The sequence below is a fragment of the Oncorhynchus clarkii genome, chromosome 26, assembly GCF_045791955.1.
Source record: "Oncorhynchus clarkii lewisi isolate Uvic-CL-2024 chromosome 26, UVic_Ocla_1.0, whole genome shotgun sequence".
In the NCBI taxonomy this organism is placed as follows: Eukaryota; Metazoa; Chordata; class Actinopteri; order Salmoniformes; family Salmonidae; genus Oncorhynchus; species Oncorhynchus clarkii.
Window position 1 is genome coordinate 17,514,894 of NC_092172.1, and position 25,509 is coordinate 17,540,402.

At 43.7% G+C, this 25,509-nt stretch overlaps 1 long non-coding RNA gene across 1 annotated transcript in view; it reads right to left on the reverse strand.

Annotated features, from left to right (window-relative positions):
- Positions 1-25,509, reverse strand: part of LOC139384825 (uncharacterized) — a 61,928-nt gene that overhangs the window by 6,372 nt on the left and 30,047 nt on the right. The window contains exon 2 of the long non-coding RNA XR_011628882.1: positions 1,439-1,479. This is a non-coding gene — a long non-coding RNA (uncharacterized lncRNA). The remainder of the gene's footprint in view (positions 1-1,438; positions 1,480-25,509) is intronic.

A 25,509-nucleotide genomic window follows, 5' to 3' on the forward strand; every position in this document is an offset into this window, starting at 1 on the left:
GCCCGTTCATTTATCCACTTCACAGCCATAAAACTACACTTGAGTGGATTAATGAATACAAATACATAAAACAGCACTTCATTGGTGTTGATTAGTAAAACCACATAATGCAGACATCTAATTAGGAGAGATTGCAATAACATCTGTTTGTTACATTAAAGCATCTTGAAATTTTGCATAAAAGAGAGCCTTGTATTTATATGATAATTACTTCTAGCATTAAACACAGTGGGGCTTCGATGTTAACTATTAAAACAGTTGTTGCTGATTATAATGAATCTGTGCCTCAGAGGGCACCAGAAGAGCCCTTAGTGAAAATAGGACATAGCTGAATGCACTGCCATTTCATCCACCATCATAAGCATGGTGACGCAGGGCTTTAGCAAAGTCAGCTCAACTTTAAGCATTTTATTTCCAATTGAGACATTACATTTCATTGTAACATCCAACTAACATACCCTCATCATTGAAATATTCACTTAATTGATAATATATTATAAAGTGAATATTTCATCAATACTAATCATTTATTAAATAATAATGACCAGTATATCTTTAAGCAATTTGAGTCACATGCTAATTAGAACCTTCGTAGTAGATTTTCATTTTCTAGGGACTGATTACATGTTAAGTTGTTCAATGCATAAGTGTGGCCGATGTGAAATGGCTAGCTCGTTAGTGGTGGTGCGCCCTAATAGTGTTTCAGTCGGTGACGTCACTCGCTCTGAGATCTAGAAGTTGTTGTTCCCCTTGCTCTGCAAGGGCCGCGGCTTTTGTGGAGTGATGGGTAACGATGCTTCGTGGGTGTCAGTTGTTGATTTGTGCAGAGGGTCCCTGGTTCGAGCCCAGTTTGGGGCGAGGAGAGGGACGGAAGCTATACTGTTACATAAGAAACATTTTAAATTAACAAAATTATGAATTCATAGAGTGTGTGACTATAAAATTCATCTTAAGGAACATGTTACAACGCTTGCAAGGCAAAACCTCATTTAATCGATCCTATAAAAGTACAGATCACTCTGTAATAATTCCATACCACGGATGCTTTGGCGTGACAGAAGATTTCATGGTCAGCGTCTGTGATTTTTACCTGTACGTTGTCCTCACTAAAGTCACATTTTGAGAGAGTCGGCTCTCCATTTTTTATCCCTGGTGTTGTGTGAGTGACAGAGTGCTGGAATGGCATACGGCAGGTGGACACAGTTTCCAGATCAATACTGTAATGGGTTTCTGCACATCCACTGTCATGAAAGGACACTCTCCACCAAACCAACTGTCCTCTCTGCCTCATAGTAGAGTTTTGTAACTAAATGCAATGAGCAAGGTTAAAAAATGAAATAAAAAATCAGAAGACAAAGACGGAGGTTTTTGAAGAGCTCACAGGGAAATTCACACTGAAGATGAAAAAAAACACATGAATTTGTGAGGACACACTTACCGATTGTTGCCGTGGCGTTACCAGGAACCTTCTTCACAGACCTGAAAGGCACAAGAGGAGATAATCATTATCTTCAACCTTCAATCGAATAAGAAATCCAATTTGATTTCATCCATTTCAATCACTGTCCTCGAAGAAAGCATTCAAAGAAAACAACAAGCCACAATTGTCATTTTGAATCCTCAGCTTTCCGATTCGCATACTTTTGTATACGTTCTTCTTACTGAGCCATAAGGCCACACTTATCACAGAACAGGGCCTTGTGTAAGAATGGGCTTGGGCTACATGAGCTGGCAAATGGGAGGCAGGCATTAGGGCCACATTCTTTGTGTACGTACATGTCTGCTAGCTAAGCTTTTGTGCTGTTTGTTAGTGTGTTTCATTTCAACCCAGAGGCTAGAAAAGGAAACCTTGTAGACATGATATGCATAAAAAAACATTTTACAAAAGGAGGGGCGAACCTCAGCAGTGAATGTTTAATAACATCCCTCCTCCTGCCTTTGATTTTCACATAATTTTCATATCGCACATATGGCGGGCTGACACAGAGTGCACAAATGTTCAATTCAATACATTTAACCTCGTACACTTGAATTTTCCTAGTTGAAAAAATGCCTTTCAGGAAATCAACTATACAGACCACAGAGACTGTACCTGTACCTGTACCTGTACCTGTACCTGTACCTGTACCTGTACCTGTACCTGTACATAACCATTCTGACTCCACTGCTGTAGCATCTAAATATTTTACCACCAAACATTGAAATTAACAACACATTTGTTTAAACACTATTCCTTTCATTCCTAGTGAGAGGCGGAGCCTCTTCCGGCCAGTCAATCCCTGACCCGTGGCCTGCCACAAGACAAGGGGAGCCATGCCTCTGTGTTACGGCTGACTCCAGGTCAGTGGATTACATTCTGGTTTTGGGGTGCTGCTGATTCCGTATGTGTTTTAATAAGGGGGTAGCAGAGTAGCAGGCTGCAGTTCAGGCAGATTTATAAGCCCAGTGGAGGGATGGAGAGACCTGGACTGCTGTCTCCTCTGGCCTCCAGCTTCCCCCTGCACCATTACACCAGAGTGAGATATAGTGGGATATTGATCCCAATGCTACTTCATTTCGCAATAACTATTACACGATATTCTCCCGGCCACGCGTGGCCCCTGATTTATGCTGCCCTGCTATTTGCATTAGCAGTAAGTGTTTTTCTATACAGACTGAGCAGAGCTGAGGAGGGTCTCGCTACCACACCAGGAGACACACACACACGCTCCATACCACACCTGACCTGTCGAGATGCTTTCTGGTGCTTTTCCTCTGAAGCTATGGACACTTAGACGTATTGTACACCAGACAGAGACAAATGAGTTAGTTGAGATAAACTACTTGTACAAATATGAACCGAGAAAGGGGAATACATCTCTGCTTTCCTTTCAGGTGTTTCTCTGACCTTGAGGTGACGCTGTTGTGTTTTTGACTGCCCCATGCTACTCACTATGGTCCTGGGAGACTATCAAGATAACTGCTCCTGAGCACCTTATTCTTATAAGGTACATGGCCACCACATAATGAGAGATATTTTTGTGAGAGATATTTTGGACAAATTGGTTTTGTTGTGGAAGGGGGTAGTATTTTCCCCTCGCTGATAGAGATGGCCAAAATAATGTGGACACCTGCTCGTCAAACATCTCATTCCAAAATCATGGGCATGAAATGTTTGCTGACATAACAGCATCCACTCTTCTGGGAAGGCTTTCTACTAGATGATGCAACATTGATGTGGGAACTTGCTTCCATTCAGCCACAAGAGCATTAGTGAGGTCGGGCACTGATGTTGGGTGATTAGGCCTGGCTTGCAGTCGGCGTTCCAATTCATTCCAAAGGTGTTTAATGGGGTTGAGGTCAGGACTCTGTGCAGGCCAGTCAAGTTCTTCCACACCGATCTCGACAAACCATTTCTGTATGGACCTCGCTTTGTGCACGGGGGCATTGTCATGCTGAAACAGGAAAGGAGCTTCCCCAAACTCTGAAAGTTGGAAGCACAGAACAGTCTAGAATGTCATTGTATGCAGTAGCGTTAAGATTTCTCTTCACTGAAACTAAGGGGTTTAGCACGAACCATGAAAAACAGCCCCAGGCCATTATTCCTACTCCACCAAACTTTACAATTGGCACTATTCATTCGGTCAGGTAGCGTGCTCCTGACATCCACCAATCCCAGATTCGTCTCGGACTACCAGATGGTGAAGCGTGATTCATCACTCCAGAGAACGCGTTTCCACTGCTCCAGAGTCCAATGGCGACGAGCGTTACACCTTTCCAGCTGACGCTTGGCATTGCGCATGGTGATCTTAGGCTTGTGTTCGGCTGCTCGGCCATGGCATCCCATTTCATGAAGCTCCCGACGAACAGTTATTGTGCTGACGTTGCTTCCAGAGGTCGTTTGGAACTTGGTAGTAAGTGTTGCAAACGAGGACAGACTTTTTTACGCTCTACACGCTTCAGCATTCTGCAGTCTCGTCCTGTGAGCTTGTGTGGCCTACCACTTGACGGCTGAACCGTTGTTTCTCCTAGACATTTCCACTTCACAATAACAGCACTTACAGTTGACCGGGGCAGATCTAGCAGGGCAGAAATTTGACGAACTGACTTGTTGGAAAGGTGGCATCCTATGACGGTGCCATGTTGAAAGTCACTGAGCTCTTCAGTTAGGCCATTCTACTGCCAATGTTTGTCTATGGAGATTGCATGGATGTGTGCTCGACTTTATACACCTGTCAGCAACGGGTGTAGCTGAAATAGCTGAATCCACTAATCTGAAGGGGTGTCCACATACTTTTGGCCATGTAGTGTAGCATTCAGTGGTGCTGCTGTGAGAACCAGGGAGAGAATGGCAGGGCTAGAATGAGTCATATTGGTACCAAAGTGGCTCACCCACAGTGTGCCACTTAATTACAATAAAACCCTTTCAGTTGGAGAGGCCCTCGCCATTCATTAGATGCAAAACATTAATTGAGTGAACTATGATACATAAATACAAGCATATTGGCTTCAAAGTGAAATTTGAAAGAAGATCTAAGTGTAATTTGTTTGTACAAAAATACCCTAAATACCCTCAAGTCTAGGCTCAGGTGCAGCCGGCCGCGACCGGGAGACCCATGGGGCGGAGCACAATTGGCCCAGTGTCGTCTGGGTTAGGGTAGGGTTTGGCCAGCAGGGATGTCCTTGTCCCATCGCACACTAGTGACTCCTGTGGCAGGGCGGGCACAGTATACACTCAAATGGTCGCTAGGTGTACGGTGTTTCCTCCAACACATTGGTGCGGCTGGCTTCTGGGTTAAGTGGGCTTTGTGTCAAGAAGCAGTGTGGCTTGGATGGGTTGTGTTTTGGAGGACGCATGGCTCTCGACCTTCGCCTCTCCCGAGTCCAGCGATGAGACAAGACTGTCACTACCAATTGGATACCACGAAATTGGGGAGAAAAAGGGTATACAAAAATATACTGAGATGGCTCTATTACTGTAGTTTACCCTATTAGTTTACCCTATTAGTTTACCCTATTACACTATTACTATAGAATTATTACACACCAATAGTCATACTATTACTATGCTGAGTATAGCATAATTTGCTGTACTATGACTTACATTCTTGAGCCTACTAACCAACTAATATTTACCTTATATATTACCTTCTTGTTTTCTTAGGGTCATGATTTAGGGTTTTTATATTTTTTATATATACACTACCGTTCAAAAGTTTGGGGTCACTTAGAAATGTCCTTGTTTTTTAAAGAAAAGCACATTTTTTGTTTTTCTTAAAAAAACAAGGACATTTCTAAGTGACCCCAAAGTCATAGTGCAGTAAATTATGCTATACTCAGCATAGTAATAGTATAACTATTAGTGTGTAGTAGTTCTATAGTAATAGTATAACTATTGGTGTGTAATAATTCTATAGTAATAGTGTAATAGGGTAAACTAATAGGGTAAACTAATAGGGTAAACTACAGTAATAGAGCCATCTCAGAAGAGCTATGCCGTGCCAGAAGAGGCTGTGCTAACACTCTGGTGCTTCCTGTCACTGTATTGTCACCAGCTAGTCGACATACGGTGGGCGGCTTGCCAAAGTGGCATCATCATCTGTGCCAGGTCTGTGCCAGCAGCGCGCCCACCCACGGGGGTTTGTATACAAGAGGAGGAGGAAGCAGCTTGAGTAGCAGAGAGGCGGCGTGGAGGAGGAGGAGGGGGGATGGCGTGTAGACACGTGTAGCGCTGACATTCCCACAGGCAGCCCCAGTGCAGTCTGGGGCGACGGCGCCGCACGCTGGAACACAAAACAAAAGGACTAATGACCCTTAATTGCTGCTTTACTGTTTAACATCAGATGGGTGTCCCCGTAGCAACGCTATGCAAATCATCTCCCCCCTCCCCCTGCTCTATCTCGCCGCCCACCCCCCAACGCACTCCCCTGGCACAATTGGCTCTTTATCTACATAAGGGGGCAGGCAGATGGGCAGGCTGGCTGCCAAGTGAGGGGCTGGCAAGCGTAGTAATGTGCAGACACTTGTTGCTGCCACGCCTGCCTGTTACGCCAGCACGCGGCACAGAGAAGGCGGAGGGGGAGCACACGACGGCATCCTGTAGGCTCCACACACACAAGTGCTGCCACTTTAAACACGCCAGCAGAAAAGGCACGTGCTCCTTAGTCGTCTTTCAAAGCTGCCAGCCAATGTCTGCCTGGGCCATTCATGAACAGACTCCATTCACATACAACGCCTAGTCAGATTTTATGCAAATGTGTCGTCTGGGAGGAGTGCATGGGTTTGTGTGTGTGTGTGTACGCAGGCACGTGTGTGTTTGTTTGAGGGGGGGGGGGGGGGGCTGTTGAAGGACGTGTCAGGGGACATAATGTCAGGATTGGTTAATGCTGTATTTTAAACTAACTCAGATGAATCCAGTTTATTACATAACTTAAGTGGTTTACCCTATTAGTCTTAAGTGTGTGCAAAGGTTTTCACACACATAAGCATAGTGATCGTGCATTTGATATGCATAAACATTTAGAATATTGTAAAAAATAAGAATATTTATATATTAAAAGGATGTCAAGATTTTTTATTTTTGCTGTGTAAAGCCCTACTACGAATGTGAACAGTGAATTCTACATACACAAATTCGCCAGGTTTCTATCAAATACTCTGCATGATGTTTTTTGACGTCCCTAGGCTTTGAGCTAAGAGCATGCATTTCTTATCATCAATATTTGATGGGCAATTGAATACATTTAGATATATGAGAATAATACCATACAACTGCAGTCGTTAGGTGAAGTGTAGCCTGCAGGACTCAGCTCCAGCCCAGGCAGGTCTCAGAGGGACATCGTTCAGGAACTGCCCAGCTCAGAGACATCACGAGCAGGGCCACCACATCTCCTGAACGATGTCCCTCTGAGCCACTGGGTGTCCCAGCGCTCACACCACTCCCATCAACGTCCAGCCTTAATGCATTTCCTATACCTGCCTGCTTTCAGCTATATGGAGTCCCCATTGATTTAGAGGCAGCAACAAACCTGTCCCATTTTCAGAGTGACATTATTGATAGACTGTCACTTCAGATTGTAGGTAACTACTAATGGTTATTTTATGGTGCATATGCCAAATCTGATGTTGAGTTTTATTTGTTTCTCTCTCTCTATTTTCTTTGGCTCTATAGATACTTCTGAGGCTCCATCCTCACCTAGTGCAGTTATTAGAGTTGATGGAAGGACCTCACTATGGAAACCTCATTCAGGAAAATGACCTGTCAAGTTGATCTGTAAAGATACTTTTTTTGGTTGAATAATATGTTGTTGACTTCCTGTAAAGCGGCCCAGCCATCAGAGCTCTGCACCTTGTGGTTGGGCTTCATTTGTCCTGAGTGATATACGCAAGTGAAATAAGAGTGATGCAACATGTCATCTTTATCTATATTCTCTACACACACTCGGCCATATAAAAACCTATATCAAAGAAATGCATTAAAACTAAACCGGGGCAAGGTGGCAATCAAAACATGAATAAAACAGTAGGTTTCAAATTCATGACACCCGTATTGTTTAGAATCTTGTTTATTATTTTATATATCCAGACGCGGGACACCCCCTTTCTCCCCCTCCTGCCTCCTCTCCCCTCTCTCCCTCTCCTCACCCTCTCTCTCCCTCCTCCCTCCTCTTCCCAGTTTTATCCACTCCAGTGTTTGTATTTTGAATCTGTACACCCTCTTGTCACGGATTAGCTGCCATGCCTGCGTGAACAAAGGCTGAGCCAGCGTGTGTGTTTGCGTGTTGGTCTGTCTGTGTGCTGTGTGGAGAGGAGAGACGCGTGTCTCTCCACTTGTGCCTGGATTTTAGAGGACCCCAATTTGTGGGGCGTTAATCAGAACACCTGCTCGGAGAGCGCCTTGTGTCACTGGCTCACTTTGTGTATCAATGGTTCCCTGGGATGCCAGGTGCTTTGTTTCATCACTTGAATCATCGGTCTTTTCAATTCAATTTAACGATTGCGCCTGAGACTGATTTAAGTATGCAAATGCAGCAGGGGGTGAGAGAGGGGTAAAGGTGGAGAAAGTGTGTCCATGCAGGAGAGAGAGAGACATGGAGACAGAGAGAGAAAGAGGGGTGGGAGCAGAGAGAGAAAGGGATGGAGAGGGAGGAGGACACGGGCAGTGGCAATGTACATTATTACATGCATTAAACAGCTCTGAGTCCTCTAATTTCAATCCCAGCAGGTTCATTTGACAAGGAGAAACAAAACCAGCCAGGATAGAGCTGGAGAAACAAAACCAGCCAGGATAGAGCTGGAGAAACAAAACCAGACAGGATAGAGCTGGAGAAACAAAACCAGCCAGGATAGAGCTGGAGAAACAAAACCAGCCAGGATAGAGCTGGAGAAACAAAACCAGCCAGGATAGAGTTGGAGAAACAAAACCAGACAGGATAGAGCTGGAGAAACAAAACCAGTCAGGATAGAGCTGGAGAAACAAAACCAGCCAGGATAGAGCTGGAGAAACAAAACCAGACAGGATAGAGTTGGAGAAACATAACCAACCAGGATAGAGCTGGAGAAACATAACCAACCAGGATAGAGCTGGAGAAACAAAACCAGCCAGGATAGAGCTGGAGAAACAAAACCAGCCAGGATAGAGCTGGAGAAACAAAACCAGCCAGGATAGAGCTGGAGAAACAAAACCAGCCAGGATAGAGCTGGAGAAACAAAACCAGCCAGGATAGAGCTGGAGAAACAAAACCAGCCAGGATAGAGCTGGAGAAACAAAACCAGCCAGGATAGAGCTGGAGAAACAAAAGCAGCCAGGATAGAGCTGGAGAAACAAAACCAGCCAGGATAGAGCTGGGCTAGATAAGATAATAGTAAAGCAAAAATTGCTCCATAGCGAAGGACAAGACACGAGAGAAAACAATGAGTAAAAAATAAAAGAATGCCATGCGGAGAAAGGAAGATTGGGTCAGAAATAGATGAGGAGAAAGAGGGAGAGGGAATACTGAGGTGGAAGCAGGGGAGGGACGGAAAAAATGAATACATTCATACAAGAAAATGAAGAGAAAGAAAGAAAGATGGAGGGGAGTGGAGTGGAGCGAGGGAAGGAAGGGGGTTGGAGTCATCAGCAGAAGATGTTTATTGTCCGGACCAGGAGATGAACACAAAAGCACTGGAAAGATTCAATTAAGTATCATATGCAGTGACCTCATTGCCATGGTTACAGAACAGCGGAAAATATTAATCAAGCCTGCACTTGCGAGAGAGGAAGAAAGATGGAGGAAGGAGAGACAGAGGTGATAGAAGTACTGAAGGGAGAGGGTGAAAAATTGGAAGGAAAAAGATAATGGTAGGTATGTCTGTGTGTTTGGTTGAGCCAGAAAGTTACACAGAATGTGCTTTAATGAGGCATGGTAGGGAGGGAGGCTCCATCCCAAGCCTCTCCACCCAACCCCCAGCCCCCCTAGCCCCAGCCCCCATTCACCTCACACATACTCCAGCTCTGGCATTCTTTATGTTGACATTGAACCTGACACAAACTCTGTCTGTCTAACTTAACCTTGGTCTGGAGTAAACACACTCAGGTCGGATTGTTTGGTAATATTTGTTATATTATATCAAAAAGCATAGATTTTTCCAGAATAACTAACAAACAACGTGCTATAGACTCCCTTACATTCCATGCAATAGTGTGTCTGTGTGTGCAATAACAACAAAAGTGAAAACTGACATGAGTGCAGAAGCCTAGTCAGTCATCACTATCCCACCACAGCGCTGCACAGATCCACTATATGGTAGTTCACATTTATCCAAAGAGAATGGGAGACGTAAATGTGGAATGAGCTCAATTCAGAACTCATTTCATACAGGAGTGAACTCACTTCTCCATTCACAAAGATTGCTTTTATCTCATCCTTTATTTTTTTCAGGTTTCAGAATATGCCCAACTGGCTGTTGATGCCACCTTAAAGATAGAGAATCTAGAATCCCTTCACACATCAGTGCATTCATTAATGACACAGTACCCACCAAAGTTTGCCACATGAAAATGCAATGTTTTCATCCATCAATGTGGTTTCTCTGTGAAGGGTTACACTTAAGTGTATGAATCTAAAAAATAAAAAATAAACCTGCCTGCATATTATTACAGTGCAGACTCACAAAAATTCTGACAATCATTTTCAATCAAATTCCATGATGGTGTTGTTCCTCTCTGGCACATTTGTGTGTGCGCTGTGGAGGACTGCGGAGGGGGGAAAGTTGAGGATTGTTCTGTTTGATGACACTGTGGAGTGTTTGCTCGCTGTCTGCAGGGACTGTCTTGAAAACAAGCTATCTGAAACTCCCCCCGCTGAGCAAAATGTTAAGTAAACAAAGGCATGGATAAACAAAATCCCTCCATTTTAATGTCACCGAGAAGAAAGCCAACATTTTAATGCTACGATTGCGAGAAGGCGGCGGCAGCCTTGACACCATTTTTATTTAAACTTTGCACACCTATAGAGTCTGGATTATTATCACAATGATTCATTATATGGCGATTAGACAGAAAAAAGTTGCCAAAACCAGCTAACTGGCAAAACTTGCTAAAAAGAGTGGGTGGCAACATTAACGAGAATTCTGACATTTAACCGTGTGTTACTAATCTCATTTATCTGCCTCTATGCCTCGTTTGCAGCCTCCAAGTTTAGATCGCGGCTATCTCTAAGGATTCATTGAGAATTTCTAGAGAAAGTAGAATTTGACAGGAAGGGGAAGAGGGAGATCATCACAGAGGGGGGAGATATGCAGAGTGAGATCCAGTACTTACAGAGGAGACAGACCAAACAGGCCCAGGATGAGAGAACTTGAGATGCAGATTGCTCTTATCCCCTGCTGATCTCCATCCTGTGTCCCCTCTCTGCTTTGTCTGGCAGTGGCTCGGCCAGCCCTGTGGCGTAGCCTGTAAGAACCCCTAGCCAGGCGCAGGCACACAGGTAGAGGTGGCGCTGGCCCAGGAGAAGGACCCCGAACGGGGCCGCCGTTTAAATTGCCTGGCGTGACCGTAGCCACTTCCAGAAACAATTGAATTCCGTGGCTCCAGCCATATCCAGCTGATCTACTCCACCAAGGTCATTAACCGCGCCACAGAAGGTCACATGATTAATGAGTGACAGACCCCGGGTGCAATAACGTATATGAGTGTGGCTCACATTAATTAGACAGGGGGCTGGGGACACAATGAATGGACAGCCAGCCGGGGACAGCTTGGCCCCGTCACAACCCCCCTTTCACACACCCTTTCACTACTACTAGGAAACGGACACACACTCACATATGAACACACACTATTGCCTCCAGATATACCTCCGTGTTTTTCTCAGCTCAAGGCTGTACACAATAACTTTTCTGACAACAATAGTAGATGTGTGTCTTTCATGTGTGACGGACCACAATAAGCCACGTCTGAACCTCCATATCCCCTATGTATCCCATATGTAAATGAGGAGAGGGGGTCACAATGTAACAGCCCTGGTTCAGTCCAGCTGGACATATTCTCTGATTAAAACACAACAACACTCCTCCTTACTGCTGCTTCACAGAGCGGTGAAACGAGGACTGGGGTAGCCAGGTTCATGTTGGTATCAGATATGAGAGCTGTGTTGTGTTGTGTCAGTGCTCTCCAGTAGTATGATAAGCACTGTGCATTACTCAGGGCCATCTCTGGAAAAGGAGGAAATGAAACATTGCTGCCACAGACAGACCCAGACGGTCTTTATTAGAAGAGAACAAAGCCAGAACTCTCAGGATGAGGATATACACATCACATAGTTCAATTGATGCTGACTGACTGTCAATGCGGTGCCATTGCTGGGGGAAACAGTGTGTTTAACACTGCTCTGTGGTAAATGGGATTCATTTCTGGCTCTAATCAACTTAATGCAATTCCAATAAGTCCATCTCTTAGAGTGGCCCAGTTGTTGATTTGAAACCTCATAGCCCTCTCTGTTTTATTCTCAACAAAAGCAAAACAAATGTAATGGCTGCTAAGTTTATTGAGCAATAATAGCAGAATGCTCTACATCCCCTGCATGCGTTTCAATTCTAGCCCTATGCTATAGTGTTATGGACACTCTCATTGGGATCATTAATCATACAGAGAGTATACTGTATGTAATAACAACCGGAGGGCAGAAGGAAGGAGACATGGACCTGCTGTAGAAGGTTCCAGATGAGGACAGCACTGGAAACATCTCTAGGGCCAGAGGACACATCTCTCACATGACTCACAAACACACGTCACTCCTCTTTCTCTCAGTCAGCATAGTGTCACAGCCATGACATTTCCTTTACAGGTAGACACGTCACACTGACTCACACAGCCTCCCACACCTGCTCTTGACGTCAACCAATCGACACAGAAACAGGAAGTAGGGACTTGAAATCCATACCTCTACAACCTCCTTCAGATACAGACAGGAGCATCCAAAAGGGTTAAGAGATGTTTCATAGTACATCATAAGATGAATTCTAGGGCGTAACATATTCATCAGGGGTTATGAATATGGAGTTAGGAGTAATTTATGAGACATGCTGATGATAGACATCATGTTGAAAAGTTGTTGCACTGCAAACATTTCTATAATTTTCCATGTAAATGAACAACGCATTCTGGATGAAAATACATATTTTCTGTGACTTCTTTGAAATAAACCATGTCTCTAGCTATGCTGAGCTAAGACATACCAAACATTTAGAGGCTTCCTTGACCCCTCAGAATAAAGAGTCTCTTTGGAGGCTGTGTACGCATGACACGCATCTCTGACTCAGCTTTTAAAGACAACCATGAATGCTGCTTGTGCTCTGATATATTTTTAATATTCAGATAATATCAAATAGGGTTTTCTCAATTATTGATAAAATATCTGTCTACAACCAACATAACACAGGCTGGGCCTTGGCATGTGAGTTAGTGATTGCCCTGCCTCAGTCTTTATGACTTCATCACTGCATCACTAACATGAGAATAAACTCAGTACCGGTACTGACCCACTACACCACACCGGCTACACCATGGGCTCTCTTTGGACTCATACTAATACCAGGCCCTTTAGTGGGTTAACACTAAAATCATACATGTGACACAAAAGCATCCACCGGCAAGATAAGTTCAATATTACAATTGACATACTGTAAATGTACATTTCCATTTGTCCCCAAAAAATATTGATAAATATTTTACACACAAAATAATTAGATTACAAAATGCCCACAATTGATTTATTATAGTATACAGTATCAATCCCTATAAGATTTGAATCATTTCAACCCTATAACAGAATGCAACACAAACAAAGCTGAATCTAAAATGGTGTGAAGGCCTTCTCTGCTTTGACCAGCAGCATCTCCTGTGGAGGATCATTACCAACATGAGGAGGAGGAGGAGGAAGCTCTCTCCATCCCTCCACCCTGACTTCAGGGAGCATGATGGCAGAGGGAGAGAAAGGAGGGAAGAAGAGGTGGGAGGCCATGCTGGGAGAGAGGAAATCTTCCATGTGCCGGTTAGAGTGGCTAGAGGACATTTCACGCTAATGCCGGCCAGGCCAATTGAAATGACTGCAGCGCGGCATGATTTGAAGGTCAGGAGACAGTGGATTATATTCCAGGGGTGGTGAAGGAGGGGGTCTGAGGAATAAAAGGGTTCTACCCCCCCCCCCCCCTTCCTCTGGCTGATTGCAGGACAGCCAAGATGGAATCAACACAGTGCCGAACCAGCGGCCATTACTCTTACACAGATCAGTCCCTGCACCAAACTACACTGCAGCATGCTGCTTTGCGCCCATCAATCTCAATGGAAATGTATCCTCTCGGATATTCAGATTTTCTAGTAAGCACAGGGACAAATAACAAGGCATCCCTGCCCCAGATAAATCTAAATAGACCGTGGGTTTTCACAGCATCGTTTATACCGCCTGATCTGTAGCACACATAATATAAATCCTATCTACATGAGGTCAAGGCTGGATTATACTAACATAAATCCATATTTTTTTTCTTTGGGATAACAAATCATCCCAACTCTTGCACATTGTGAAATATTTCAGAATTATTTAGAATCCTCCCACTGGATGTGGGGTGACACAGAATAAAGAAGCGTATTTGAAACATTGCAGCCCCCAGTCCATAAGGTTCACACATGAGAGTGTAAAAGTTCCTCAGACATGAGAAAGGCATAAAGAGATGATCCACATGAGTGCAATAATCAGATGTAATAAGATGGGGAATGACCATACGTATTTACCACAGCCCAGACACTGTACTATAGACGCCGTGCAGAGGCAGAGGCAGACTCAGATCTGGCTGGCCCACATGATTACCCAACCCCTTATTCCTTCTGATGGATATTACAGATTTAACTAATAAGGCAAAAAACATCCTGGCTAACATGCAAAAGAAAAAACAACAGCAACAAATAAAGCAACAAGGATGTCATGGGGAGACAGAAAAATAAACAACATTCATGTAATTAAATTAATCCCGCAGAGACATCGACTGTTTCATCTGCTGTTGTGATGTCATAACATGTGGAGCCTTTGCAGTGTGCTTGCTCTCCTCAGAGAATATACACAGCTCGGGATTGTTGATAAGGAGTCAAATATTTCTGCATTTGTCATGTGTTTCAAACACAGCTGCATATGTGCCCATGTCTGCTTGAAAGCAGGAAAAATAAAAGGAGTGGGTCTGAACTGAAGCACAAGATGCAGATGTTTCCACAGGGCTGTTGACATGTGATGTCTGGAAACAGCCAATCCCAGACACTCCGCTGACGCTGACAGCACAGAGCTGGACGTCTCATAGGACGAGAGCAGGTGTCACTCATCCGACACAGGCAACAGAGCTGCCTCGTGTGTCGGAGGCATGTGGGACACAAGTCTACCATATCACAACAATCACACACAAACAAAAAGGTTCACTGCCAAATCATTGCAGCGATACTGCTCCACAGTAATCCTATACTTGACTATTTTACACGGTATGGTCATGATAGTAGTTATAAGGTGAAATATACAGCAATAGTTGTACATTGGCAACAATACATATATGACCAACACGTTCAGTACCACTGCTACTATACAGTCCAATACAACATATTTTTATGACACTACAGAAATCACACAAATTACCAGGACTAAGACAATTACACACCCACAAGAACTTGATATGAGTTGTACAATGCAATATAGCAACCTTACAGTATGTGTGTGTGGGTTGTGTGTTTACATGTGTGTGTATGCATGTGTTTGTGTGAGTGCGTGTGTGTGTGTGAGAGAACGAGAATATTTTGGGGCTAAGGATAAACAAAGTACATGATGGTGTTCTTGTCAGTTGAGAAAACCAAAGCAACCCATGCATCGACATACAGCTGTGTCGAACAACAAATAATTCCAATTATAATTTATCATTTTGTTTTGCTTTTCAATTTACCACGACTTCATATACCTACAGTTAATTGCTTTATGAACTAAATCATTTTCATTTTTAAATTATCACAGTTTATAATTGCTCAGCTGCTACGTTTTGAGCTTAAATTAATTAATTGGAAAGAATTAGATGAGCTAAGCATTTCAAAGCTGGGACAAACATTTGATTTAGTATTTAATTAGCTAATTTAGCAAATATAAAATAAATAATACAGTAGACACATTTGTAAACATATTCAAGGTAATAATACAAAATTGAACATTGTTGATTATAAAATACAAATAACTTACATATTTCATACCCTGTGAAATATCCAATTAATTGTAATTTGAGAAAGACAAATGTTGTTGAAGCAATTCCTAGTTCATTATGATTATGTTTGCACCTGTCAGAAACATCAGTATTTACATGACAAAGCCTACATACTGTATGTCATATGACTCATATCATATCTTCCACATCAAGATCAGGCTTTAAAAACTCCTTATTTCCCATCTAACAGCCCAAACAGAAAGGTGATGTCCAGGTTGGTAGTGTGGCATGGCCTGTGGAAGGTGTGGAGTGGTACAGAGTGTGAAGCGCGGAGTGATACAGAGTGTGGAGTGATACGGTCAGTCAGGGTGCTAAAGTGAGACAGTTAGTTCCTCCAGTGGCTCCTAGCCCTGTCAACCTCTGCAGGCGATAACAGGGGACCAAGGTAGCAGCCCAGGCAATCCCATGCACGTCTGAATGGCTGCCCATGCTAAGCCCCTAAAGCAGGCATTAATCCTGGATTTTGGGAGCAGAGCCGAGTTTGGCACATTATCATAGTAAGGCCCGGACCTCAGTCTCTATTCAATCACTGTGTGGGAGCAAAGATGCCTATGGGACAACCAACGCTACTACTGTTCCAATCACATGTCAGGAAATATATATTCAGATCGCAAATCAAAACGCTTGAATTCAACATGGTCAATAGCAGGTCTTGACTTAGGTCTTCATTAAACATTTCCTAAAATTCTAAATCCAAAAATCAATACCCATGTTGAAAAAACAATTGAATGAATAATATTCCAAACTGCACAATGCAAGTGATTCAACATGTACAGTAAAATACCACTGATATCTTTCTCACAGATACAAGTTTTGAGATAATATAATGACCTTTTAAACTGTGTTTGCATTTAGAATTGTAATATACTGCAAATGTATTACTGAACAGAAATATAAACACAACATGTAAAGTGTTGGTCCCATGTTTCATGAGCTGAAATAAAAGATCTCAGAAATGTTCCATATGCACAAAAAGCTTATTTCTCTCAACATTTCTGCACAAATGTGTTTACATCCCTGTTAGTGAGCATTTATCCTTTGCCAAGATGATCCATCCACCTGACAGGTGTGGCATATCAAGAAGCTGATTTAACAGCATGATCATTACACAGGTGCACCATAAAAGGCCTCTCTGAAATGTGCAGTTTTGTCACACAACACAATGCCACAGATGTCTCAAGTTTTGAGGCAGCGCACAATTGGCATGTTGACTGCAGGAATGTCCACCAGAGCTGTTGCCAGGGAATGTAATGTTATTTTCTCTACCATAAGCCGGCTCCAACGTAATTTTAGAGAATTTGGCAGTACGTCCCACCGGCCTCACCACTGCAGACCAAATATAACCACGCTAGCCCAGGACCTCCACATCCGGATTTTTCACCTGCGGGATCGTCTGAAACCAGCCACCAGGACAGCTGATGAAACTCAGCAGTATTTCACTCCCATGCCCATCCATGACTGCACCCCATGTGACATCCATTGATTAGGGCCGACTGATTTTATTTCAAATGACGAAGTTCCTAATATGAACTCAGTAAAAATTGTTGAAATTGTTGCATGTCGTGTTTATATTTTGTTCAGTATAGCTCACCTTTGGATGATGTACAACAAAGGCATTATTTTTCCAGTACTGTCATCCAATTCATATGTTCAAACACTAAAACACACGCCTCTCTTCCTACAGCTGTTCTCTAATTCAGCTGAGGCACAACAATCTCTTCCTGCTCTCGGCTCTCTGGCTGGAAAAAGAGGTCTGTAGTTGAGTGTGAGTGGCCTGTCTGGCTTTCTGTGGCCAGCCTTTCCCCTCCAGACAGACACACAGCCAGGCCACCTCCAGCTCCAGCATAGCCTAGCTCCAGACGGTTGCTGCCCAGGCCCACATTAGCAGGCCAGATAGCAGCAGACCCAAACACATTAAGTGCCCAGCACAGAGCTCCTCACCACACATCTGCATAAATCACAACATCATACTCTCCTCTCCTCCTGACACCCCAATCCCCTTCGACCAATATAAACATGGACGATGATAAATAAACACACACACACTTTCTCTCCCTCTGCTTATATATATATCTAACTCACAAGCACACAGAGACAAGTGTGTCCACATTAGGGTTGCACATTTTCCTCTAATCAGGATTTCTGGAAAACCAGGGAATTTACTGAAAGTTCCCTGAATTTTGCAACCATAGTCCACACACACATAAACATGTGAAAATTCAGTGATGAGGGCTTAAGGGCTAAGGGGGGGGGGGGGGGGGGGGGGGATATGTTCGCTCAGATAAATCTGCCTGCACAGTATGGGACCTGAGTTATGATCTGAGATACAAACAACGACAGGGAAGCAAAAGGGGAAAACATCAGCAATTGAAGACAGGTCAACAGGAGAAAGCGAGAGAGAGAGAGAGAGAGCAATATGAAAAAACAAACCTAAATCACAGCAAGCAACACACTAACACACACACGAACTCACTCACACACACACACACGAACTCACTCACTCACACACACACACACGAACTCACTCACTCACACACACACACACACACACACACACACACACACACACACACACACACACACACACACACACACACACACACACACACACACACAGGAGCAGCGGCTGATCTCACATGCCAGTTTGAGCCTTCATATTACCACATGTATTACAGTTTTTTACAATCATTTTGGCACTAATTTCTGAACGTTGATGTCATTTTTCAAAACTCTAGACACAAAACTCACAACCAATGATCAAAATGCACATTTAAAAAAATTCTAACACTTTTTCCAATTGCTTGGATACAATACACATAAAGCTAAGATCATTTGTTCATTGAATTAAAATCACCTGTTCAAAATGATACAACTTAACATCAAAGTACTACCATTTCAAAATGCAATTCACACATTACATCTGAAATGACTGTCTATTCATTTCATTACAATGATCTAACTATCAATTGACACAACTGCTCAAAATGATAAGTAACTGTTGCATTACTATTAATGTTTAGATCATGAAAGTTTCAGGATAACGAGATCCATTGACACCAATTACCGTGGAACATGAACCAATTGGACTACATTATCTATGGATGTAATATTTCATCATCATTCTTTATCAGACACAGTTTCTATGGTCCCATGTACCACTTTTCCAGACCATGTTTTCAGACTTGACATTACTGTCCACTTTATTAGGTACACCTATCTAGTACTGGGTAGGACCCCCTTTTGCCACCACAACAGCCTGAATTATTCACAGTGTTGTATGTTAAGAGATGCCCTTCTGCACACCACTGTTTTAAACAGCTGTTATTTGAGAGTATGTGGCCTTTCTGTTAGCTTGATTGAGTCTGGACATTCTCTTCTGACCTCTCTCATTAACAAGGTGGTTTTGCCCACAGATCTGCTGCTCACTGAATGTGTTTTGTTTATCGCACCATTCTCTGTAAACTCTAGAGACTGTAGTGTGTAAAAATCTCAGGAGGGCAGCTGTTTCTGAGATGCTGGAATCACCATGTGTGGCATCAACAGTCATACCACGGTCAACGTGGCTTAGATTATGCATCTTGCCCGTTCTGATGTTTGGTCGAACAACATCTAAAGCTCTCTACTCTATATACTCTATATATTGAGTCGCAGGCAGCCACATGATTTGCTGTTCGAATGTAACCGTCCTTGATGAGCTAAATCAGGTTGGTAGAATTGATGGCATGACCCATGTCATTGTGTGGGATAATGTCAGGTTCTACCATGCTCAAATGGTGCAAGCATGGTTTCAGGCCCATCCACAATTTACCACCCTGTACTTACCCCCATACTCTCATTTCCTTAACCCAATTGAGGAATTGTTCTCCACATGGAGGTGGAAGGTATATGATAGGCGCCCTCACGAACAAGCCACCCTTCTCCAGGCCGTGGATGACGCATGCAATGACATCACGGCAGACCAGTGTCAGGCCTGGATTCACCATGCAATGACATCACGGCAGACCAGTGTCAGGCCTGGATTCACCATGCAATGACATCAGGGCAGACCAGTGTCAGGCCTGGATTCGCCATGCAATGACATCACAGCAAACCAGTGTCAGGCCTGGATTCACTGCAGAGGAACACTGCAGTGATGTTTTACAGTAAGTCAGGTGAGGAACACTGCAGTGATGTTTTACAGTAAGCCAGGTGAGGAACACTGCAGTGATGTTTTACAGTAAGTCAGGTGAGGAACACTGCAGTGATGTTTTACAGTAAGTCAGGTGAGGAACACTGCAGCGATGTTTTACAGTAAGCCAGGTGAGGAACACTGCAGTGATGTTTTACAGTAAGCCAGGTGAGGAACACTGTAGTGATGTTTTACAGTAAGCCAGGTGAGGAACACTGTAGTGATGTTTTACAGTAAGCCAGGTGAGGAACACTGTAGTGATGTTTTACAGTAAGCCAGGTGAGGAACACTGTAGTGATGTTTTACAGTAAGCCAGGTGAGGAACACTGTAGTGATGTTTTACAGTAAGCCAGGTGAGGAACACTGCAGTGATGTTTTACAGTAAGCCAGGTGAGGAACACTGCAGTGATGTTTTACAGTAAGCCAGGTGAGGAACACTGCAGTGATGTTTTACAGTAAGCCAGGTGAGGAACACTGTAGTGATGTTTTACAGTAAGCCAGGTGAGGAACACTGCAGTGATGTTTTACAGTAAGCCAGGTGAGGAACACTGCAGTGATGTTTTACAGTAAGCCAGGTGAGGAACACTGCAGTGATGTTTTACAGTAAGCCAGGTGAGGAACACTGTAGTGATGTTTTACAGTAAGCCAGGTGAGGAACACTGTAGTGATGTTTTACAGTAAGCCAGGTGAGGAACACTGCAGATGACCTTTAACTGTTTTGTCTTTTTTTGTAGCTAATTATTTTTGCTTTGATTCATGTTGTGATTTTATTGTATTTCATCAATACATTTCATATTTTTTTCCAATGATTCCACTGTGTCTGTAGTATTCTCTCTACTAGTCATTTTACAGTGATGTATTTATGTGTAGTAGCATAATGAAACACGTGTCACATATTTTGTACTACAATATTTAATGATTGTACGAACAACTTCCCAGTGAAACTATCGGTATCTTGTGTGTGGGTGATCTAAATGAATGGTCCTATGGTATTTCATGATAAATGAGTTATTTGAGCCAATGATTCTGCAAGTGCAAGGTTTCTTTAACGATATGAATGCACAATGCAATGTTTTGAACATTGGGCAGCCTGTGTTACAAGTGATGACCGTTTTGAGTTTTGTGTCTAGAGTTTTGAAAAATGACCACAAGGTTCTGAAATTAGTGCCAAAGTGATTGTTAAAAACTGTAATATGTGCTGGTCCTCTAAATATTTCACAACTGCAACATGCTGTGAATGGTGGTAAGTTGCACAACATACTCTGTGGTTTTGAAACCAGTGCATTTCAAGATTTACAATTAGGAGGATTTAGATGTAGTTTTCGGGATATTACATTTCTATTTGCTTGTGTGTGAGTGTGTGTGCATACAATTCATTTATGTGATGATACATTTGAAAAATAATGAACCTACATTTAATCAAAACCATACGTAGAAGTAAATATAGAAGTAAATATTGTGTACCCAGCCAACACATAACGTTCTGATAACCATATGTTTCTTAGAGATGGATGAGAGCGAGGTTGTCCTATGGTTATTTTGCATACAACCTTCCCACAACTTCTAGCTGCCAGCTGGGTACTCTTGGTCTGCTTAGTATCTAGTGACCCTGCAGGGAGGTTTACAATGGTGTATTGTGGGATGTGTGGTTTTATGTGTGGTTTTAAACATGGCTGTGAGGGAACATGGCACACCTGCTCTCTACGGTACCTGTGTTAACATGCTCAGCGTGATTGTGTGTGTGTGTGTGTGTGTGTGTGTGTGTGTGTGTGTGTGTGTGTGTGTGTGTGTGTGTGTGTGTCTGTAGTCCTCCTGTTGGACTGAGTTTATGTCCTCATTCAGACTCAAATGGATTTCAGCCCTGGAATAAATCACTGTCGTCACAGAAACAGAGCGACAGCTATGATGGATGGCTGAAATGTTTGTGTTGATGTCTTTAGTGTTGCTGACAATTTGGTAGTCCTGGCTTTTCCAATTTTCTTTTGAGTGTGGCTAAACGTGTCTAAGTGCTGACACATACCTCAAGTCCCACCGTTTCCCCCTTTCAAATCTCAACCACATTCATGCTATAAATTATAGTTCAAAACAGAAAAAATCGAACCAACATTTTAAAAACATTATTTACAAAAAAATAATAATTTCAAAATGAACTACCAAAGTGAGAAGTAAAAGACAACATACTCTTTTCCCACCACAAAGCTCTGACGATGCGGACCTGACTGTACATGAAACGCCATTGGCGGAGGAAATGGCGGACACCATCTTGGTTGGTGTGTATGTGTGGCGTGCACCACAGTGTGGGTTACTGTGCTTCCTGCACCTGTGTATGTGCAGGTCACGGGTCCAATGACCCCCTCAGTGTGTAATATGTCACCACATGAGACAGCTAGTGTTTGGCGTGTTTGGGAGTCATGAATGTCTGTCCATCAGTGCTGGCCGGAGCATCCGAATAACTACATACACACATACAGGATGAAATTGTGGCAAAGTGCGCTTTTATTTATCTTTTCAGCACAGCCACCGCTTTTATTTTTCTGTCACGGCCCCCGTTCCCCTGATCCCATTCTCTGGCCCACTCACTACTGACCACGGGGGGTCCCCCTAGCCTCCCCCTCCTGCCTCCCCCTCACTCCCAAAAATATAGACAGCATCACAACCATACACACGTGTGCGCACACACACACACATACACGCACGCACGCACACACACACACACACACACACACACACACACACACACACACACACACACACACACACACACACACACACACACACACACACACACACACACACACAGTTTGATCCAGTCAACTTACACAAGCAGAAAATATGAGTACAAACAAATATGATAATAACACACACAAATATAGATACTTTACACTAAAATGTAATGCAATGTAAAATGTTATATAAACACACACACAGACACCCACTCCCTAAAATGTAAACACACACATGCACAAACGTACACACACAGTCTATACACTAGTGATGACTTGGCCTGCTCCAGCAGCCAGACCCACACATCCAGCTTTTCCACCTGCTCCCACCTGGCAGGATCAAACAGTAGCACACTTCCCACAAACTTGTAAAGAATCAATAGTTTCTCCAGCAAAACACAGCAGTCACAGCCCAGGTTCCAGACGTACTGGACTCAGAGTGGAAGAAGAAGAAGAGAATACATTCCACAGAGCAAAAATAAAAAAGGAATTTACTGACCTTTCTGTATTTTCTCTTTCTTTTCCCTCTGACGTCCAATCCCCACTGTCTCTTCTGGTGCTGCTTGTCCTCTACCTACAGTAGTAAGTCATGTAGGAGCTGACTCCTGCTCTGGCTCCTGCTCAGCGCTAGCTACTGTACTGACTATTAGTGTGATTTCACACTCTGCAGCCTAGCCTCCTGTCCTTAAGGGGACGGTGAACGTGCTGCTTATTTAGTAGCCGGCGCGCAGGCAGGCAGTACCTGGGCTTGCAGGCAGGCTGGTTAAACACGAGGCAACATCCACAGTGCATAATACCATCTCTCTCTTTCTCTCCTCCACACACACGCCACGTTCTCTCGCTCACTCGCTGGCTGGCTCGCAAGACAGGCACCGGTACAGACACACACACATGCACGCGTTCTCTCAGAGGTCTCTCTACCTTGGCTAGGATAGCAGGCAGTGTGAGAATACACACACAGGAACACAATGAGCTTGGCAGGCTGCTCCGTGCTGTCTCCTTCTCTCTAAGTGTTTAGGAGACAATTTCAACAAGGGATTGTTCCCAATCTACTAGGGAGATCCACATGGATGAGTTATAATATGCTTGCCACTCTCTCTCTCTCTCTCTCTCTCTCTTTCTCTCTCTCTCTCTCGCTCTCTCTCATTCTCCCTCTCCCTCTCCCTCTCCCTCTCCCTCACTCTCTCTCTCGCTCTTTCCCTCTATCTCTCTCTCTCTCTCTCTCTCCCTCACTCCCTTGCTCTCATGCTAGTTGTTTTAGCCTATTATCGAGCCGTCACTGCTCTGTGTTCTGGAGGAAACTCTTCTTTCCTTGGATTCTGTCTTTCTCCCTCCTCTGGACGCGTGGGCGTGGGGGGTAAACACTGACTCCTGCTGAATGTGTGGGTGGGGGGGGGGGGTAAACACTGACTCCTGCTGAATGTGTATTAGTCAAATGTATTATTTATTGTGAAGCTGCATTCCAGTTTTTTAAATATATGCTGGTGGATGGATGCTAAGGGGAAGGTTCCAGGAGCGGCGGTCGGTGCCTGCATCAGCAGTGAAGGGGTGCAGGGAAATGATGTGGGTGTTTGGGGGAGGCGGGGTCCCGGCTGGGGGTTAGGGGGGAAGGGCCGACTGGTCAGGATTTGGGATGGGGGGCCTGAAGGGAGGTGAAAAGAATACATAAGATATTATTTTAATTTATTTATTTATTCAATAACTCTGCTCGCCTTATCAGCCAGGGTGCCGCTTAATGGCATCACTGCCGGCTCCACCAAGCTGTCCCAAATCAGCCTGCCCCTCATTTTTCATCAAAATGACTTCAATTCACTTCAGTGTGTGCGTGTGCGTGCGCATGCGCGTGCACGTGCGTGTGTGTGTGTGTGTGTGTGTGTGTGTGTGTGTGTGTGTGTGTGTGTGTGGTTGCCTGTGACTACTATGCTTTACATTTAGAGAACACTGTCATATTTCAGTCTCAAACATCTGAGTGGAAAAAAACTGCTATTTTATGATAATATTACAGCGATTTATTGATTAGGTGAAATATAAGAAATATTATTATAATAAATGAAAAATACTATATCTACATATTTGTATGTTCATAATTACTTACACAGCTCTATCTAACCCACTTCCTGTAACATTTGGTTTTCTTGTTGAGTTTAGCCATATGGCAACAGTTAACGACTGCACTTTTGAGGACATCTTTGGAACATTTCAAAACAATGCAATATTTCCTTCATAGAAACTATATGTCAAACCACTGCCAATTTTCTAGTCCCTCAGTCATTTCATCCTACTTATTTCTAAGTGCTGATTCTATAGAACTGAATTTTATATACAGTATCAAATGGATCTAAAGACAGTATACTTCTCCCTGCACGGTCTTTACCCTAAATCTCAGCTCAGCAGGGGTTCAAAAACTCTGTATGTGTGTATGTGTGGATGTGGACGCAATACTCTGTATTGCGTCCACATCCACATTAAAAACCTAGAGAGACTGCAGGCAGCCTGAAAATGACTGTGTAAGCTGGAGCTGCCACACTGACCAACAGCCCCCCCCCCCCCCCCCCCCCCCCCCGGCCCCCGCATCCCCACGGGAACCAGCACAGAGCCAGGAGTTGTGACCACGCAGTGCTCCCCCAAGACCCTGTCAGCACAGTGAGAGGAGAGCCGGGAGGAGTGGACGGCTTAACCAGAGAAACACAGTGGCCAGCATCAACCTCCAATCACAACAGGCTCTATATGACCACTGGTGGTAGACACTCACATTCAAGTTCAAGTTCAAACACAGATTGTCTATCAATCCAGAGTCATGATCAATATGGGCTGCATCACATCACTAAAATACTGTGCACGGCACATCAAAGTAGCTCAAAAAGCAGGTTGAAT